General features: G+C 38.6%; 1 protein-coding gene and 1 pseudogene across 1 annotated transcript in view; one reads left to right on the forward strand and one right to left on the reverse strand.

Moving 5' to 3' along the window:
- The window catches only part of ARHGAP6 (Rho GTPase activating protein 6), a 542,269-nt gene that overhangs the window by 460,955 nt on the left and 59,673 nt on the right, over positions 1–21,641 (reverse strand). The gene's annotated exons all lie outside the window — the stretch shown is intronic.
- LOC141582674 (cytochrome c-like) lies at positions 13,911–14,307 on the forward strand (annotated as a pseudogene).

Below are 21,641 nucleotides of genomic sequence, written 5' to 3' on the forward strand. Positions count from 1 at the left end.
TACAATCAGACTGGGTGAGAACTCTCTATCATGATGACAGCTCCAAGGGGAATGGTGGTTAACCATGAGAAACTGCCCCCATGATCCAATCACCTCCCACCAGGCCCCACCTCCAACATTTGGGATTACAATTCAACATGAGATTTGGGTAGGGACACACATCCAAACCATGTCACCCATTCTGTAGGTTGTGTTTACTCTGTTGATAGTTTCTTTTACTGTGCAGAAGCTCATTAATTAGATCCCATTTGTCAATTTTTGCTTTTGTTGTGATTGCTTTTGGTGTCTTTGTCATGAAATATTTGCCCATTCCTATGCCCAGAATGGTATCGCCTAGGTTGTCTTCAAGGACTTTTATAGTTTTAAGTTTTACATTTAAGCCTATCATCCATCTTGAGTTAATTTTCGCATATGGTGAGAGGAAGAAGTCCAGTTTCAATCTTAGGCATATGGCTAGCCGGTTAACCCAGCACCATGTATTGAATAGGGAGTCCTTCCCTCATTGCTTGTTTTTGTCAGGTTTGTCAAATATCAAATGGTTATAGGTGTCAGTCTTATTTCTTGGCTTTCTATTCTGTCCTATTAGTCTATGTGTCTGTTTTTGTACCAGTACCAGTATGCTGTTTTGGTTACTATAGCCCCATAGTATAGTTTGAAGTTGGGTAATGTGATGCCTCCAGCTTTGTTCTTTTTGCTTAGGATTGCCATGACTATTCAGGTTCTTTTTCAGTTCCATATGAATGTTAAAACAGTTTTTATTCTTGTCTGTGAAGAATGTCATTGGTAGTTTGATAGGAATAGTACTGACTATATAAATTGCTTTGGGCAGTATGGCCATTTTCACGATATTGTTTCTTCTTATCCATGAGCATAGAATGTTTTTACATTTGTATCATCTCTGATTTCTTGGATCACTGGTTTATAGTTCTCCTTGCAGAGATCTCTCACCTCCCTAGTTAGCTGTATTCCTAGCTATTTTATTCCTTTTGTGGCAACTGTGAATGGGAGTTTATTACTGATTTGGCTCTTGAGTTGACTGCTGTTGGTGTATAGGAATGCTAGTGATTTTTATATGTTGATTTTGTATCATGAGACTTAGCTGACATTGTTTATCAGATGAAGGTGCTTTTAAGCTGGGACTATGGGGTTTTATAGACATAGCATCATGCTGTCTACAAACAGGGATAGTTTGACTTCCTCTCTCTTGATTTTGGATCCCCTTTATTTCTTCCTCTTGCCTGTCTTCTGGCCAGGACTTGCAATACTATGTTGAGTAGGAGCGATAAGAGAGGGCATCCTTGTCTTGTGCTGGCTTTCAAGGGGACTGCTTCCAACTTTTGCCTATTCAGTATGATGTTGGCTGTGGGTTTGTCATAGTTGGCTGTTACTATTTGGAGGTATCTACATAAATTTTTAAGCAATGTTTTTGGTAATGCATATGAAGAATACACGCATACCAAAAAAATCTTTCTAGATAAGAATTTGGGAGCTAATCACAGGCATAGAGAGCAATCTGAAAGAAGACCCTAAGTCAAGATTGGTTAAACAGTTCCAAGAACTACAGCCAGCAAGAAAGACTAGCAAGACTGGCATAGAAGGATGGAAGATGATGAAGCAGTTAGTTATAACTGGTATAGTTCTAAGCCATCAGCTCCTAATAATTTAAAACAGGAAAAGAATCTGAGATGTTTTCTCTCTTTACGAAAAGACTGAGCTATGCTCCTCCTATTGGGTCGGACCTGGGAACAAGTTTGCTAGGAATAACCACCATAGGTCACATATGGTGTTCAGGGGCTGGAAAAATCAGCCTTTCAGCAGAAATTGATTTCCTGAAAGGAATTAACTCCTTAATGTGCTACAAGATGGAGAACACTATAAAAATCTATAGGCCATAGGGTTCTTCACCTTCATATACAGAAAGCAAAGGGAGAAGAGTTGTCCTTACAATAGAATAAATTCTTACAGTATGACAGTTTCAGTGGCATGATGTTTTATACATATTTAACCCCTCTGCCTTCTCCCTGAACACAATGATATGTGTTCATTTTAAAAAGAATTAACATTTCCTGTTGTTAAAAAGAGAAATATGCTTTTTACAATGTGTTTTCCATTTATGGAATTGCTCTTGAGATATCCAGAGTTTGAGGCAGACACATCCATTACTCAGGTCCCAACCTCATGGCTTCCATCTCTGTCATTGGAAATTCTTAAAGGAATCTGAAAGGGCTTCATTTCTGGAATGATCCAACATTTTGAAAAATAATATAGGTTTATCTTATTGACTTAGGCAACTCTTTTAAGCTCTCTGAACCACTACTTCCTGGTCTACAAATGTAGATAATCATCATTCCCCATATTGTTGTCAGTTTAAGAGGATGTGGCAGCTTTACAAAATGGTTTGCCAATTCCTCCAAAACTTAGAAATATAATATTATTTGCATGACCCAACAATTCCATTCCTAGGTATATACCCAAGAGAACTGAAAACATCTGCCTACCCCAAAACTTATACATAAATGTTCATAGCAGCATTATCCACAATATCCAAAAGGTAGAAACAACCCAACTATCCATCACCTGATAAATGAATAAACAAAACGTGGTCATCCATACAATAGATTATTCAGCAACAAAAGGAAATTAACTACTGACACATGTTGCAAAATGAATGAATCTTGAAAAATCATTTTAAATGAAAGAAGTCAGTCACATAAGACTACATATTGTATGACTGCATTTCTATGAAATGTTCTAGACAGAACAGACCAATCCATAGAGACAAAAAGTAGATTTTTGGTTTCTTAGGGCTACGGGGGAGGACAGAATGAGGTGTGGCTGCTAAACGACACAGAATTTCTTTTTTAGCTGATAAAAATATTCTAAAATCAGATAATGATAGTTGCGCAACCTCAGGAATATAGTAAAATCCCCTGAACTGCATGCTTTGAAAGGGTGAATTTTATGCTATGTGGATTATATCTCCCAAAAACGTGTTATTAAAAAGCAATCCTGTATTCTATTGTTTGTCAGTAATTCTATTGTCAATATCTGTATGTGGGATAACAAGATACATTTGTCGGCTGCATTGGAGTTTTTTTGTTTTTGTTTTTTTTTGTTTTTTTTTGTTTTTTTTTTTTTTTTTTTTTTGAGATGGAGTCTTGCTCTATCATCCAGGCTGGAATGCAGTGGCATGATCTCAGCTCATTGCAACCTCTGCCTTCTGGGTTCAAGTGATTCTCCTGCCTCAGCCTCTCGAGTAGCTGGGACTATAGGTGCACACCGCCACACCTGGCTAATTTTTGTATTTTTAGCAGAGACAGGGTTTCACATGTGGGCCAGGCTGGTCTCAAACTCCTTATCTCATGTAATTTGCCTGCCTTGCCTCCCAAAGTGCTGGGATAACAGGCGCAAGCCACTCCACTGGCGTGTGCTGGAATTTCTACTGACTTGTTCTCCTACACTTACAAATAATGAAGAACTTTTATAAATCAAATATAACCTTTTTTTTGCAGTTTCTCATACATGGATATCAGGCAGAAGACTGCATGGAAAGATACATACTATGCTTCTGGAAGTTTATAAGTAGATTAAACCATAAAAAGTCTGAGAAAATATACTTGCTTGGAGAGCTTGCCTCTGAGAAGGATTTCAGTAAGCTCTTCTTGTTTTCTATAAAAACAGGGTACTTTTCTGAGTGAAGGAGAGAAGGTGTTTAGTTACTATCTGCTGAAATGCTGAGTCCAAACAAAATTATCTAATAGGGAGCCTGATAGGCTGGTTTGGAGGGGAAAGACTGATACAGGAGAGTGACAAAATCCAGACCGGCCCACTCATGTGGTGATGTCTCATTAGAGCCTTGCAGAAGAAAATTTACCTCATTGCAAAAACCTCTACCCACACTTTACCAGTCCCCTTTCATCTGTGTAAACTGTTACCTTATCACTAGCTTATAAGAACCCTGAAGCTCAGCGATGAGACACACTCACCCATACTCCCACTGGAATCTACCAGGTAATTATACAGCCTTTGATGAGAAAGAAACAGTTAAGACTAATGAGACATGCCTTTAAGTACCAGCCCTGAAGAAACAGAGAACTTGAGAGAGAAGTGATTACGAGAAGGGCAGGGTAAAGAGAGGGAGAATAAGGGTAAACACAATTTACACTGACTTTCTGTGTTCTGAGATTTCTATGGCCCTGAATGGGAATCTGATACCTTAAAAATACATGGCAATGGCGTGTACATGGAGATTTTTAAATCCATTCAGATTCGAGAAAGATTTAGATCATAATTCTACAAAGGTAGCATGTCCCGGAGGTTAATTATTATAATTATTTGTATCTCCCTTTTTTATGATCTAAATTATTTCTTTCCAATCTTGACTTCCAAAGCTCTGTTTTATCATCTCCAATAACACATATGCAGTTTTCAAATCATGCCCTGAAATTTGGTTTCAAAAATATAACCTTATATTTCCAGTATTAAACACAATGCCTGGCATAATACTTTCAAAAATTGTTGAATTATTAAAGAAAATTAAATGAATGAATACAAATAACTTCAAGAAGGTGGGATCAGCTGGGCATGGTGGCTCAGGCCTGTAATCCCAGCACTTTGGAAGGCTGAGGTGGTCAGATCACTTGAGGTCTGGAGTCGAGACCAACCTGGCCAACATGGTGAAACCCCATCTTTACTAAAAATACAAACATTAGCCAGGTGTGGTGGCACATACCAGAAGTCTCAGCCAATAGGGAGGATGAGGCATGAGAATCACTTGAACCCGGGAGGTGAAGGTTGCAGTGAGATCGCACCAATGCATTCCAGCCTGAGTGACAGAGCGAGACTCCATCTCAAAAAAAAAAAAAAAAAAAAAAAAAAAAAAAAAAAAAAAAGTTGAATCATTTGATTTATAAGATTGAGGGGGTCAGGCACAGTGGTTCATGTCTGTAATCCTAGCATTTTGGGAGGCCAAAGTGGGCCGACTGTCTGAGCTCAGGAGTTTGAGACCAGCCTGGACAACATGACAAATTCATTCTCTACTAAAAAATAAATAAAATAAAAATCAGCCCAGTGCAGTGGTGTACGCCTATAGTCCCAGCTACTCAGGTGCCTGAGGCATGAGAATCATTTGAACCCTAGGAGGCACAGGTTGAAGTGAGCCAAGACTGCACCACTGCACTCCAGCCTGGGTGACAGAGAGAGACTCTGTCTCAAAAAATAAAATTAAAGAAAAATAAGATTGAGGAAATATCTGAAAACAAATGCTAAGGAGCTAAGGAGGCATTACATAAAATGTGGCACATGCATATATCAAAATATTATATCATTTTGATATCTTTATAAGTAGTTTTATGACACGGGAGGATGTTTCTGTCTTATTCATAAGTGAAAGAATGCAAAATTAAATGTATAGTAATATCTCAATCAGGCTAAAATTCATAGAAGCATATGAAAAGGTGCTTAACCTCATTAGTCATCAAGGGTATGGAAACCACAATGAGACAGTACTTCACACCTGGGTGGCTATATTCAAAAGGACAGATAATAACAAGTATTGGCAAAGATATGGGGAAAGTGGAACCCTTATAGATTGATGGACTATAAAATGATATGGTCACTTTGCAAAACAGGCAGTTCAAAACTTTAAACATAGAGTTATCAGATAACGCAGCAGTTGCATTTCTAGATACATACCAAAGAGCAATGGAAAGATATAGCCAAACAAAGTCTTGTACATGAATGTGTAATAATAGCCTTATTAATAATATTCCAAAAAGGATAAACTATCCAAATGTAAATCAAGGAATGAATGGATAAACAAAAAGCACTCAGTCCATACAATGAAATACTAGCCATAAAAAGAAATGAAGAACTGAAACATACTACAACATGGTTGCCAAATTAAGGCACATACAAAAGATCACATACTTTCTGGTACCATTTTTACAAATTGTCCATAATGGGCAAATCCATAGAAGAAGAAAGTATATTGGTGGTTTCCAGGCAATAGAGTGGAGAAAAATGAAGATTAATGTCATTTAAATGGGCATGATGGGTCTTCTTGGAATGATGACCAAAAGCAATGGCAACAAAAGCCAAAATAGACAAATGGAATTTAATTAAACTAAAGAGCTTCTGCACAGCAAAACAAACTATCATTAGAGTGAACCAGAAACCAACAGAATGGAAAAGAGTTCCACAATCTATCCATCTTACAAAGGGCTAATAACCAGAATCTACAAAGAATGTAAACACATTTACAAGAAAAAAACAACCCCATCAAAAAGTGGGTGAAGGATATGAACAGACACCTTTCAAAAGAAGACATTTATGCAGTCAACAAACATATGAAAAAAAGCTCATCATCACTGGTCATTAGAGAAATGCAAATCAAAACCACATTGAGATACTACCTCATGCCAGTTAGAATAGTGATCGTTAAAAAATCAGGAGACAACAGATGCTGGAGAGGATGTGGAGAAATAGGAACACTTTTACACTGCTGGTGGGAGTGTAAATTAGTTCAACCATTGTGGAAGACAGTGTGGCAATTCCTCAGGGATCTAGAAATAGAAATACCATTTGACGCAGCAATCCCATTACTGGGTATATACCCAAAGGATTATAAATCATTCTATTATAAAGACACACGCACATGCATGTTTACTGCGGCACTGTTCACAATAGCAAAGACTTGGAATCAACCCAAATGCCCATCAATGATAGATTGGATAAAAAAAATGTGGCACATATAGACTATATAATATGCAGCCATAAAAAAGGATGAGCTAATGTCCTTTGCAGAGACATGGATGAAGCTGGAAACCATCATTCTCAGCAAACTGACACAGGAAGAGAAAACTAAACACCGCATATTCTCACTCATAGTGGGTGTTGAACAATGAGAACACATGGGCACAGGGAGGGGAATATCACACACTGGGGTCTGTTGGTGGGGTGGGGGGCTAGGGGAGGGATAGCAGGGGGTGGGGGGATTGGAGAGGAATCACATTAGGAAAAATACCTAATATAGATGATGGGGGGATAGATGCAGCAAACCACCATGGCACATGGATACCTATGTAACAAACCTACACGATCTGCACATGTACCCCAGAACATAAGTATAAACATAAATTTTAAAAATTTTAAAAATGAAAATGACTGATTAGCAAGTTTACTAAGTACATCACTGAAATGTATACTTGAAAGGATAAATTAAATGATATGCAAAGTGTGCCTCAAAATTTCTAAAAATTCATAGAAAAAGACTGACAGCAGGTTTCCTGGAGGTAGAGAAATAGTATGATTCATTTCCTGTTGTTTTTTACACTTTACAATGATCCGCAACTTTTCTATCTCAACGAATTCTTACACTAGGTTCCCCAAAAGTAGTCCTGAGATGAAGAATCGTGTGAAAGCAATTCATAAGCAGTAGTCCCAGGAAAAATTAGGAGCATGAGAAAGTGAGACTAAGTAGGTAAGAATACCAAGCAAATATGTGACATCAGACAAAGAGGCTGGGAAGGTTAAGTATGGCTCCATGCTGCAGAGGAGGAAGATGGGGGAAGGGGAAGTTGATGAGACAGTGTGGGTCCCACTCAAAGTCATCTGCTCAGGAAGTTGGAGTATTTACAGTATCACCCATACAAACATACAACACACAACACCAATCAGCCATTGGCTGACATCCCTACCTCTATCCCTGCCTGGAATAGTAAATTCACAGGAACCTGTGGTTCTTTGTGTGCCACAGCCTAAGGTTGATCCTCCAAGAAAGGGAGTACTTGACTGTTGGGAGTGAAAGCACCCAGGAACTGATGTGCTCAATTAATGGTACAAGGAGGCATGAGAATATAGATGAAGCTCTGGCAGCATCTTCAACAAGTGTATTTTTATTATATAGGCAGGAGTAGACAAAATAGAAAAAGATATATTTCTGGTATGTTATATAAAAATATAGCATATCATTATACAGTGTTATAGTATTAGTGATTATATCTCTAGTATATATGTACATATTATACACTTAATATATATACTTATACACATGTACATAATAACGGTTGGACACTATTTCTGAGACAGTATATAAAATTTGTAGAAAATTTGTAAGAGAAGATGCTTGACTTTTCTTCGAAGAAGTGAGAATTAAAATCGAAAATGTCATAGAAGACAAGGAGTTATTTGTTAGCTCCATAGAAACTATTGGTGGTAGGGTTTGCGTTTGGGAAAAGCAAAGTTTGAAGAGCCTCTGGTAAATTTCTGGCCAGAATATGACCCTCACTACCTGGCAGCATTCTATTAGAATGTATTTGCACCTTTAATTCTACGCAGACCCCAGAATTAATGTCTGAGTACAAAATTTGGGCATGTAAAATAACTTCAGTGTCTAGAATCAGAGAAATGATATCGAATATATCTCATCAGTTAGTTGTTTCCTAAACCGTTTATTTCTTTGGAATTTGTAATGAATGACCAGTCAGTTGAAAAGATCTGTCAACTCTGTACATACTTTGAACTATTCTAGAAATACAAAAATCCTGAGGAATAAAAATTCAATGCTTTCTTCATGTTATTGCTCGGGAATATCACAACCACTGGCAAGTTTATTCGTCCTCTAAACCTCTAAAGTCAATTCCTCCTGCAAAACCTCCTGTTCTCATGATTATTCCAGAAGTAGAAATGTGACCTTTGGCTCTCATAGAGTACCCTGCAGAATTAACTGAAGCTAACAGGGGAAAAGGCAGTGAAAAGAAGCCTATCTAAGTAGACTACATCCTGTATGATTCTAGTTATGTAACATTCTGGAAAAGACCAAACCATAACAACAATAAAAGATGATTAGTTACCAGACTTTAGGGAGGACACGTACGTGGCATATAGAGGATTTTTAGGGTAATGAAACTATTCTGTATGATACTATAATGGTGGACACATGTGTTAACATTTTTCAAATTCATAGAATATACAACACCAAGAGTAACCCTAATGTCAACTATAGACATTGGGTGATAAAGATATGTCACTGTAGGTTTATCAGTTGTAACAAAGATATCACTTTGGTACAAAGCTATTGATAGTGGGAGAAACTGTTGCAGAGGGTAGACAGGGGATGTATGGGGACTCTCTGCACCTTCCTCTCAGTTTTTGCTGTGAACTGAATACTGTTCTAAAAAATAAAGTTTATTTAAAAAAAAAAAAAAAAAAAAAAAAAAACAGTGAGCAGAAAAACATGGTCCTCTCAGTAAGCATTAGTTCACTATATCCTACTGACCTAGATAGAGTCTTGGCCAGGGTCAGCTAGGTAACTGGCAGAGCTCAGCACAAAATAAAAATGCAGAGCCACTTGGTCAAAAATTAAAATTCCAAAATGGTGGCAACAGCATGGAATCAAGCATGGGTCCTCTCTAAACAATGGGCATTCATCACATGCTGATGAAATTGGCTCTGGCCTTGATATGCAGTTCCCTGCTTAAAACCCTTCAAAGTCCTCCGTTAAACAGTGAGAAAGTTAGAAGTCCTTAACTAGCTTGACATGTCCTTCGTGATCTCCCAGCCCCTTTACCCCTTCAGGTTTATTTCTCTCAGCCCCACTCTATTCTCTATGCTTTAGTCACCTAGAGCTTCCTTTACTTTCTAAAATTTTCCATGCCCCCTTACCTCAAGACTTTTGTATATATTTCCCTTACCTGGAATACAATTCCTCCCATTTTTCATCACTCTGCTATTGATCCTGCAAGTCTCAGTTCAGCAGAGAGGCCACAGATAAGTAAATTAATGCTTATATTATATATTAAACACTATTTTAAATATATTTAACACTATTTTTTAAATGTTATTTAATTTAGAAAAGAAAACTACCTTTCTCATGCAAGAAATAGCCTTCTAATTCAGGGGTCCTCAACTCCCTGGCCACAGACTGGTACTGGTGTATGGCCTCTTAGGAACCAGGCCTCACAGCAGGAGGTGAGCAGTGGGTGAGCAAACATTACCACCTGAGCTCTGCCTTCTGTCAGTTCAGTGGCATTAGATTCTCATAGGAACATGGACCCTTTTGCAAACTGCACATGTGAGGGATCTAAGATGCACACTCCTTATGAGAATCGAATGCCTGATTATTTGAAGTGGAATAGTTTTATTCTGAAACCACCCCACCACCCACCATCTATGGAAAAATTGTCTTCCACAAAACCGATCCCTCTGGTGGCAAAAAGGCTAGGGAGGCTGTTCTAATTGCTTCAGATGTAAAAATCTATATTTTGCAAAGTAGTTTTATATAAAATAAGGCAAACCTGTAGTTTTCAATATTGCTTGTCATGTTACTAGTTGTTTAAGATGCACAAGTTTCTGAACACTCGTTCTTATTTACAAAATAAAAAACAAAGCCTGAGATGATGCAGTCTTCTTGGTAAAAACAACTTTCTGCAGATTTCTTCATTCTCTTAAAAATGAAGAACCAAAAAAGAACTTACACTACTCTTCCATCAAAGTCACCTTTTTTAATATTGTAATTTTGGTCCAACTTGCCCCAAATTCTCCAAAATTAGCACCCAAGTCCTTAAAGAATAAGGTCTGACCCCCAGGCTTGGAATTTGAAAGGTGTTCAAATTCAGCCTCTTCTAAATTTTCTGGTCTCATGGCCCACACTTATCTTTGATACTCTGAAAGGTTTCAAGGCACATCGTCTTTGATCATAGCCATTTTCCTGGCTTGTGAGTGTCTTGATATCTCTTCTTTGCCCACCTGACCCAAGCATTTAATAAATTATTTTTTGTTAAAAACTAATGTGTGGCACTTTTCATAAAACAACTCCTGCTATTATTTTGGTATGTAGCTACGGGGATCAACTTGTACCATTTCTCCCAGGACCTTCTGTTTCATCTCATTGAAAATTCTATTTCTCAGGATTCCTTCTCCCACTCAGTCCCAAGCAAATTGGGATGGCTGGTCACCCTATACCCTTTTATTTAAATTATGAGCTTATCTGTGTTTTTCACAGGCTTAACGTAGGGCTTTAAGCATAACATTTACTCAGAAATATTTGTGATTAATTTCAATTGCATGCATTTTTGTTGCTGCATTTTTAAGAAACCATTTCCAAAATAGTGATTTTCTGTGAATTTATCATAAGGTCCAAGTACTGTTATAATTAGACAAAATGGTCTGCCAGTTCCTGGCAACCTAAACATAAAGAGAAAAATAAAAGTTCAAAGCCAAAAATGTTAATAGCTTTTAAAAAATATGGAAGAGCTAGGAAAATCCTTGCTAACTAAGTCTGCATCTTATCTGTGACCACTGAGAAATATTTCAGTGGGAGTGAAGTTTATGGCCAATTTAATATATCTGATTAGCATCTGTTCTACTACCTTTTTTGTTGGTGGTGATAGTATTGAATCTGCCCTTTTCTCCTTGTCAAATATATTGCATTGAAAATTACTTTGAATCCCCATGGGAGAAGCAAATATCATTCTGTAAGCTGTAAGGAATTATAGAGTTTATCACTGTTAATATAAAAAGCAAAGCCAAAATCAACATTTTTAATCAGAAACTGACAGAAGGTCAGGGCTTGAACTTGGCTCTTGAGAAACACAAGCGATCAAGACTAAGCAATATTGTTCCAGGCAGAGAGAAGAGCGTGAGTAAGGACTTACAAGTGAGGAACCATGAGGCATATTCAAGAAGCTAAAAGTGTGCTTTGTTCAAGAAGAAAAATTGAGAGGTTAGAGAGTTGGGGTTAAGGATGAAAATGTAGTGAATTCAGAGTTTAGACTTGATTCTAAGAGCAATGCAGAGCCATCAAAATACTTCTGCAGGAAATTAGATGTTAGATGTTTATTTTCAAAAAATCACTCAAATAACAAAAGTAAAGAGTGCATTGTTGGCGAGTCAAATTAGAGGCAGAGAGTCCAGTCCTAAAACTGTCACAGGTCATGGTGTGATCTCACATGGGACACTGGAGAGAGGGAAACTGAAGAGGTGACTAGAAAATGGAAAACATATCACTTGATAACTGATTGGATGTGAGGTGGGGACATGGGAGGACAGAAAGGCAGAAACTGACATTCAAGTACTTGGCTTCAGCAATCAGTGAACCTGGTGCCCTTCACAGGGATGGAGAGTCTGGAAGAGGATGAGTGGGGATGGGAAGATGATGAATTCAGCTGTTTTATACACTGACTCTTAAGTTGACAAGAACCTACAAAGAATGTGAGCTTACAGTGCCACTTTTTAAAAAAGGCATATACATAGTTACTTTTATTATTCTTTTTTAAATTTCAACTTTTATTTTAGATATGGTGGTGCATGTGCAGGTGTGCTACATGGGTATATTGTGCCGAGGTAGTGACCAAAGTACTCAATATGTAGTTTTTCAAACCACACTCCCTCCCCACTCTAGTAGTCCACAGTGTCTATTGTTCTCATGTTTACGTCCATATGTACTCAATATTTAGCTCCAAATTCGAAGTGAAAATATGCGGTGTTTAGTTTTCCGTTCCTGTGTTCATTCACTTAGGATTATGGCTTCCAGCTCCATCCATGTTGCTGCAAAGGATGTGGCTTCATTCTTTTTGTGGCTGGATAATATTCCGTGTTATATATGTACCACATTTTTATATTCTAAATACATAGTTTCCATTTAAGAAACACAGCCTTGGCCGGGCACACTGGCTCATGCCTGTAATCCCTGCACTTTGGGAGGCTGAGGCTGGAAGATTGCTTGAACCCAGGAGTTCGAGACCACTCTGGGCAACATGGTGAGATCCCATCTCTACAAAAACATTTTTAAATCAGTCAGGCATAGTGGTACATGCATGTGGTTCCAACCACTTAGGAGGCTGAGATGGAAGAATTGCTTGAGCCTGGAAAGTCAAGGTTGCAATGAGTCATGATCATGGCACTTCACTCTGGCTGGGGCAATAGATCAAAACCCTGCCTCAAAAAAAAAAAAAAAAAAGAAAACAAGAAAAAAGAAAAAAGAAAAGAAAAGAAAAAAGAAAAAGAAGCCATTTATTTTCAGGTTAAGTAGTAAACCGTGTGTGTGTGTGTGTGTGTGTGTGTGTGTGTGTGTGTGTGTGTATACACCTCATCTTAATCCCTTCATCCATCTGTGGGAATTAAGGTTGTTTCCATGTCTTGGCTATTGTGAATAATACTGCAAGGAACAAGGGAGTGTAGGAATCTCTCCGAGATCCTGATTTTAATTCCTTTGGATAAATATCTAGAAGTGGATCTCTGGATCATATGATAGTTCTATTTATTTTTTTTAATTTCCAATTGCTTCATAATAATTGTACATATTTTATGGGGCACGATATGTTTTAATGCATGTATAATAATCAAATTAGGGTAGTTTTATCATATCCATCACTTTAAACACTTATTACTTCTTTATAGCAACAATACTCAAAAATCTATTTTCAAATTTTTGAAGAATCTTCATGTGTTTTTGGACAACGTGTCAAATTAAATAAGACAAACACTACATAATATAACTTATATGTAGAATCTAAAATAGCTGAACTCATAGAAGCAGAGAGTGGAATGGTAATTTTCAGGGGCTGGGAGAACAGGGGAATGGAGAGATGTTGGTCAAGAAGTACAAGTTTTAGTTATGCCGGATTAATAAACTCTGGGGCTCTGATGGATAGCGTGATGGCTATAGGTAACAATACCGAACTTTATGCTTGAAATTTGCTAAGGGGATAGATCCTAAGTGTTCTTACCATACACCACACACAAACACACACACACACAAACCCAGTAACTATATGAGGTATGGATATGACCATAAACTTAACTGTAGTGATTATTTCACAATGTATACCAAATCATAAAGTTGTACACCTTAAGAACATACATAAAGAGAGAGTGGGATGTCCGGCTTCTGCACGCTAACCTTCGTTGTGCTAATGACGAAAAAGAATGAAATATGGGTGATGTTGAGAAAGGCAAGAGGATTTTTATTCAGAAGTGTTCCCAATGTCACTTTGGAAAAGGGAGGCAAGCACAAGACTGGACCTAATCTCCATGGTATCTTTGGGCGGAAGACAGGTCAGGCCGCTGGATTCACTTACACTGAAGCCAATAAGAACAAAGGCATCATCTGGGGAGAGGATACACTGATGGAATATTTGGAGAATCCCAAGAAGTATATCCCTGGAACAAAAATGATCTTTGTCGGTATTAAGAAGAAGGGAGAAAGGAAAGACTTAATAGCTTATCTCAAAAAAGCTACTAATGAGTAATAATTGGCCACTGCCTTATTTATTACAAAACAAATGTCTCATGACTTTTTTATGTGCACCATACTTTAATAGATCTCATACACCAGAATTTACATCATGAATGACTGACAGAATATTTTGTTGGGCAGTTCTGATTTAAAACTAAGACTGGCTTGTGGTTAAATGAGTATGTTCAGTTTTTGGATTTTAATAGTAATTCCAATTTAGTAAATTCTATCACTGTTTACCCCTTCTAAAGATATGATTAGACTTCCTTAGTAATGCTAAATTTTTCACAAAGATGGTGAGTGCCATCTTAAAACTTACTGGAAATTGGTTTTATATTTAGATTTATATAACTGGTTATGTGAATATATTTAAATATGGGGGAAATTCTTTCACTGTCTCAGAACCAAGAAAGATTCACCTGTGTTTTGTGTTCATTTGCCTCTTAAAGGCAAGGGTTGAAGATAAATGGGTAGCAATGGCTAGTTTATATTTTTGGCCTTAACTATGCCAATCTAATTAGAATTCTCTGTATTTAAAATGGTTCCTTTTACTTATTGAAAGGCATTTTGTGTGGTTTATGCGTAATATCAAAAATTATTTAACACTTCACACATTTTATAGATGATCTATAAGGTTACATGCTTTTAAAATAGTAGCCAATTAAACTTCACTCTTGGATTATTTACTATCTAAGTCAAACTAAGTTATAATTTAGGATTGTCTTTAAACAGCCATTCAGAAACAAAACTGTACAACTGCTGTGTATTTGTGATTGGGAATGGTGCTTCTGCCAACTTAAAAGGATTAAAGCAGAGGAGATATACACAAATTTAAAAATGATGTGTGATCATAAGACTTAAGATAATTACAAAGAATACAAAAAAAAGAACATACATAAAAAGAAAACACAGCAGAACAATGAAATGTGTAGTTTTAAAACAAATGTTTCTACTTGTACAAAATAAAGAATGCAGATAGTAAATGGAACAGAGGTGTCTATTTGTAATAAGTCTGGGCTTTCAGTGATATAATACCCTGTACTCTCGGAAAGCTTTTTTTTCTGGAAACTTTCTCATAGGTGGGTGGCTCTGCAGTAATAGCCAAGATACCATGCACCACTTTCAAAAGCCATTTGACCAGAACACAGGCACAGTATACTGCCCATACATGCATTCCTGGGAATCCAGGGTAAGCCAAAGGAAAACAGTAACCAGAAGGACAGTTGCAATTTTGACTATATAAGAATCCCAGAGTATATCTGGATGGTAACACACCAGATTAACCAGACTGTCAAGGACCAGATGCTCTCAGTGTTGAATGTTGGGGGAGAAACACTCTTGCATTCTATTTCATAAGCTCCAAGCCCAGAAACAAATAGGGAAAATCTCAGCATTGCAGCAGAATAACAAAGTCTTTTATAAAATTTAAACTTGTAGAGCAGATATTATTGATGCCCCACCCTTTACGTCCACCTCTGCTTGTTGAAGCCTGCCTACTGGGAACACCTGTAAATCTCTGCCTGAGGGCTTTTCTTCTGGCTCAAGGAGCAAGACCTCCTGTGCAGGGCTAAGTGGAAATATCAGAAAGTTCATGCCCTTGGAAGTAGCCCTTACCAATGACAACTGAAGTATTGGTGGGCAAACACATCAACCTCCCTGTTCCCCAGTTGGGATAACTCTGAGAGGTATTCTATACTATCTCCCAACATCTTCTGGTAGGATTGAGCCCAGTGGGCAAGCATATGAGTGTATGAAGTTTATTTTGCTGATGTTCCCAGGAAACACTAGTAGAAGAATGTGAAGTGAGATTGGCAAGGGAAGGAAGCCAGTAGCACAGCTTACCATTATGGGCAACTGGGGTTCAGTTCTACTGGGGACGTTTGCAAGCCTGGGTGGAACACGTCTCAGAGATTTCCTAGCAAAGCTAAGGAAGCTGGTGGTATTTATGTACCAATGCCTACTGGACATGTGCTGAGGGTTGATCCTGGCAGATGTGACTGCTTGGCATTTCCAGACTTCACCATGCAGAGGCTAGAAAGAGTGCAGCATCCACAGAGGCATGTCCAGAGGACAACTTAGGCTGGTAGATGGAAGTCAACAGTCAGACCATACAGGAACAGTGAATGTCAAGGACAGAGAAGCACAAACCAGGAAGTAGGGTATCAGCAAGCAATTCCCAGTGACAGATTGGGATCAGTTCTGAAGGACTAGTAGAAGCCAGTGGGGCTTGGGAGAGAGGTATGAGAGAGTCACAGCAGCATTGTGCGGGAAAGGTGCCATTATGAAGGGAGGCCTATTAGGTGGGAGACTGGTTAACATATCCAAAAGGGCAGTGATGCACGCCTAGTGGTAGGGAAAGGTAGAGCTGGAGAGAGGGAATGGAATCAAGAGGATGTGCTGAATGGGGGCAGGGTAAAGAATCACAGAAAGGGGGAGATTCTCAGATGTCTGCCTCCAGACACCAGATGGCTGCACCATTCACAGTACCAGGGACACAGAGAGACAGACCATTTATTTATGTCTCAGAGTGAGCATCATGAGTTAGTTTTTAACATGTTTTAGTTTGAGGCCTATGGGGTATCCAAATAAAAGCACGCTATGGACATTACTGGTAGGGTAGCCAGAAGCAGTCCATGCTGAAGACAAATATTTCATAGCATCCAATATGAGATAAAACTAATTAAACAGAGATTTTTAAACAAATGTCTACTATGTGCCTGTGCCAGCCAATGTGTCAATCTCTAGGGACATGCAGTTGTGACTATGAAGTAAGAAGTCCTTTCCTTCTTGGAAGCTTACAGCACAACCAGTCGTCAATGTTGGCAGAAACAATGGTGGCTAGGAACATGCTCAGGGAGAGCATTAACAGTGAGAACAGAAGAACTCTGAGCAACTCCAATATCTTAAGGACAACCAGAGCAAACAAAACACTTGAAAGAAGCCAAGAACAAATGGCCAGTAAGTACGAAAAAAAAAGTAAGACAGAGCCTGAAAGAACCTATGATTACAGTGCAGTTTTATTGGTCATGGTGGTGGTGTGTGTATGGAGGTGAGGGGGGTTGCTTAGCAAAAATGTAGTGAGTTCAAGATTTGATTAAAGATGAAAAAAGAATTAGGGATATTTATATCATAACTGTGGACAGCATAAATATTCCCTACCACTAGATAGTAAAATATAACTGATAATTAAGTCTTATTTTGATTCTTCATACATATATATAACTTGTTCCTTAGACTGCGACATATCTTAATAAAAAAAGCAATACCTCCCATCAGTAAAATGCTTTAAAGTTTATCAAACAAAACATATGTCTGGGTGTCTGCCAGAATTCTTGGTTGCAAGCAACAGAAATCTACATCTAACTTAAAAAGCAAATAGGTATATTACAATATATTGAAAGAATATTAGCATTTTCTGAAGATTCAGGCTTGGAAAATGCACAGGAATCAAGGGAAGCTACATGACAAAAGTATCTCTCCTGGATACCTGACACTGCCTCAGTGCTTGTGCAGTTCTACTGTCATGGGACCCAGTGGCCAGTGGCCACACTGCCCTGCCACTCACCTCCAGGCTACAAGCTCAGGAAGAAATAACTGATTGGTTGAGTCTATGTCATGAACCCTTGCTCTGCCCAGCTGGGGATGGGAGAGGGATTGATTGTCTTCCCCCTCAACCTCTTGCAGAAGGAGGTAGGGATATTCTTCCCATACCAACTCACACGGCGGGTATTGTCCAGTTGAGGAAAGGGGTGCTAATGTGGCACTGCCAACTGTCCACAACCTAAAGGTGTGCTTATCTGCCAGACCCATGCTGGAGCACTTTACTAAACCTCTATGTGGTCAATTACCATTATCCCCAATTGACGCTGGAAGACACTGGAAATCAGGGCACTTACCTGCAAGCATTAGCATTAGGATTCCCACTGAGGAAGTGAGCTCAACTCACTTAAGTGATTATGGACTCATACTTTGCCCAGAATACCGGATGTGTCTGAGCGACAGGACATTAAAAAATCACTAAAGACTGAAAACCACTGAAACTGGCCCACCTGACTTTATGATTATTCTTAAGTCATGGAGATTGTGATATACATTTTCATCAGCATGGTCCTGATCGAGGCTATGTGCTCCAGAAAGGGTCATGAACATGATCTTGGCTCTGAAAAGCAGAGTGGAATGTCTGCCCTGGAAAGTAGCATTAAGATTGCTCATTCGATCCTGCTGGTAGTGGCTCTCAAGCAGCATTTAAGCCCTGAGCAGAAACTGTGAAATTCCTAAATTGGTTTTCAGGCCACTTAATCCACTGAGAGTATCCATATCCTGAGAAATAGCAAAAGCTACACTGATGAAGAGGATCTACAGATGTGAGCACTTCAGTCCTGTTTTTATAATTTTTTTTAATTGACAGAGCTTCAAAGTGAAAACTGTTTTGCTTCTCACACAAAACAAGGTACAAAATAATGCTCTAGAATATGTTTTACCCTCAGTCTTTTGCTACTTTTACTTACAGATGCATGGGTGGGTGTGTATGTGTGATGTTTACAGACCTCATTTGTGTATATGTATGTATAGAGGGGGATGCTTTAAATACATCAGATTTGAGACATGAAGGGGTCTGTGAGTTCTGTGACTCTGATATTAGATATTATTTGTGATTTACTAACAGGAAGCTTTTACCTTATCCATATACAGGAAAGAGAAATGAGATTATATGTCAGAATATAGTTTATCAAGAAAAAAAGGGATGAGATTATATGTCAGAATACAGTCTATCAAAAAAACTGCATCAGAATACAGTTTATCAAGACAAATTTATTTTACTTCTTTATGTAAAATCATATTATACTTAAAGAAGAAAACAGGAGTGTGTGTAGAGAAGACTGAGGTTTACACATAAAGAACAAAATCTTAAAGTTTCACTTTTATGGTCTGTATGCATAATGTTTCCGATTTGACAAGATAAAAGAGTATAAGACAACAAAATGGAAAGAAAAAATTCAGAAAATTTTATGGGTGAAGCTATCAAAAGTGCTACCCCAAACTGTTGAATTATAGCTCTGTGTCCAGCAGTAACAAGTCTCATGCAGTCCCATTCAGTGACTCTGTTTCAGACTGCAGTCAGTTTGGTTTGGCTCAGGCTGGTCTGTTTCGTGAAGCCCAGGATGAAAGAATAATAAGTACCTGGAGCATGCTCTAATCACAGCAATATTGGGAGACCAGAGGACAAGCCTAACCATGTAAGCATATGTTAAGACCTCCACTTGCCTCACAGCTAGTAGCATTCCATTGGCTAAAGCAAGTTATATGGCCCCCAACATCAATTATTGGTGCAAAAATATACTCAACTCACTCTAGTGTACTGGAAAATCATACTGCCTAGGAGAGAATGAAGCACTAAAAACACAACCAAGCTATCACACTGTACAAGAATCCCATCATTTTGACTCATAAAGGGCACAGATCAAACACCCCAAACACATTTTGATGAAGAATAGTTTTGTGTAGATGGTAGACATGAGTGACTTAGTCACTGAGGTTATCAACAGTGGGAAACTGCCATATAAGTCACAAAGTGGCTCAAGTTTCGTGAGTGAATTGGGAGGCTGAGTTCTACAAATATCTAGAAATTCCCAGTGTCCACATGGAATCCACATACTTCATGCATAAATAGCTGCTATTTATTGTGTAACTCGGCAGAAACCTAGCCTGTCTACGGCGTCTCCCAAGCCCCACCCTCCCCAAATAAAAGTATTTGTGGGGTCTTACATTAGGTTCTCTAGAAAAAGACTGAGTCAGGGAGTTTCATGCAAAATGTTTATTTGAAAATCTTCTAAACAGATAAACCTATGAGAAAGTGAGCAAGGAAGGATCAGGCAGAAAGAAGAGTTGGCCTGTAATACAATTGCAATGGAGGCCTCAGCTCACCCAACAAGGAGCTCTGGAGCTGTGGTGGCCCTTCAGAGACAAGGAAGCCAGGCCTTCATATCCCTAAATCAGCCAGTCAATTGTACTGGATTGCCCTTTCAGAGGAAGTATAATCTTTGGACAGCCAGTTTCCTGGGGCCAAGGACAATTCTGGTCAGAGGCACAGCTGTGAGCCCTCATTCCCAGAAGCTGGGATTGAATGAGCTGTTCCTGAAGAGAGGCCTGGATGGAGCCTTACAGAATCCACTGCAGTTGGTATCCATTGATCTGTTTGGGAAGCCATGATGAGTAACAGAGGGAGGAGATAAGAGTTGGTGATTGTACACAAGGGACAGGAGGAAGGAGGAAGAGAATGGATGCAATATTCTCCATTTGTTCCCTAAATTTGGGTTTGAGTTGTCTGGTTAAGACTCTTAAATTTCCAGGGGAGACTCAGTACCCAAGCTTCAGGTCAAAATGACAAAGCCTGACTCAGCTGGGGAGCTGTCCACTCTTCCTCACTTCTACATGGAAACCAGCAGCAAGCTGGCATATGGAGGACTGGGAATTTGGGAGTTCCTGGTGATAGAGACACTGGTATTCTGCTACAGGGCAGGTGTTGGAGAAGCAGTCTTGGAGATGGGGCAGAAGAAGAACAGGGTGAATGGCAGTGGGTGTGGCAGCTAACCAGTCTGTGTTACTTGTACAAGAGTTCTCTGGATATTCTCCCAAATAATAAGGACACTGTTCAGATTCTACTGCCATATGAGGAAGGCAAGTATGTATGGCACCAAAGCATTTGGGTGCCTGATGCTTTCTTTTAAATGTCTCATTGTAATTTTGAATTTCAAGAGCTTTTCCTCTAATCTGGATATCCCAAGAGGGCTAAGAAATATGATTATTTCTCCCAGAAACACTCCGTGAAACTGATGTGACAGAGGAAAATCATAATAACAACAATTGAATATTCACAACCTCCCATCAGCTCTCCAAAAAGATGGAGTCTTTTTTTATTGGGAATACAGGGTCTGTCCTTCATTTGTATTATCTGGGTAATGGATAGAAAGGCAAACTGAAAAAATGCCCAGAGAAGAGAGTAGGAGCTATATGAGAGCCAAGAGCCACCCCATCCCAGGGAGAAAAGAATAGATCCAGAAATTAAGTTGTAGGGCATGGAGTGCTATGAGAGACGAAGCTGAGTAGAGAATGGAAAAGGAAGACAAGGGAGGGAAGAAAAGACAAGGAAGAAAAAAATTATGCCAAGGAAGTTCACTGTGGTGAATAGGATTTGGGAGTTTAGATTCTTGAAGATTTTCAGGATAATTTTCTGTGTTATGCAACTTAATTTCAACGTAAAGAACATAGCAACAAATATTTAAATTGCTTTTCAACTTTCAAGGAGTTTATTGAATTTGTGTTGGTTTGAATGTGACACCCACTGGACTAGATAGGAAGTGGCTTAGCTTTATCCAAGTAATACAAATGAACTGAGAGAATTAAT

The sequence above is a fragment of the Saimiri boliviensis genome, chromosome X (genome assembly GCF_048565385.1).
Source record: "Saimiri boliviensis isolate mSaiBol1 chromosome X, mSaiBol1.pri, whole genome shotgun sequence".
NCBI lineage: Eukaryota > Metazoa > Chordata > Mammalia > Primates > Cebidae > Saimiri > Saimiri boliviensis.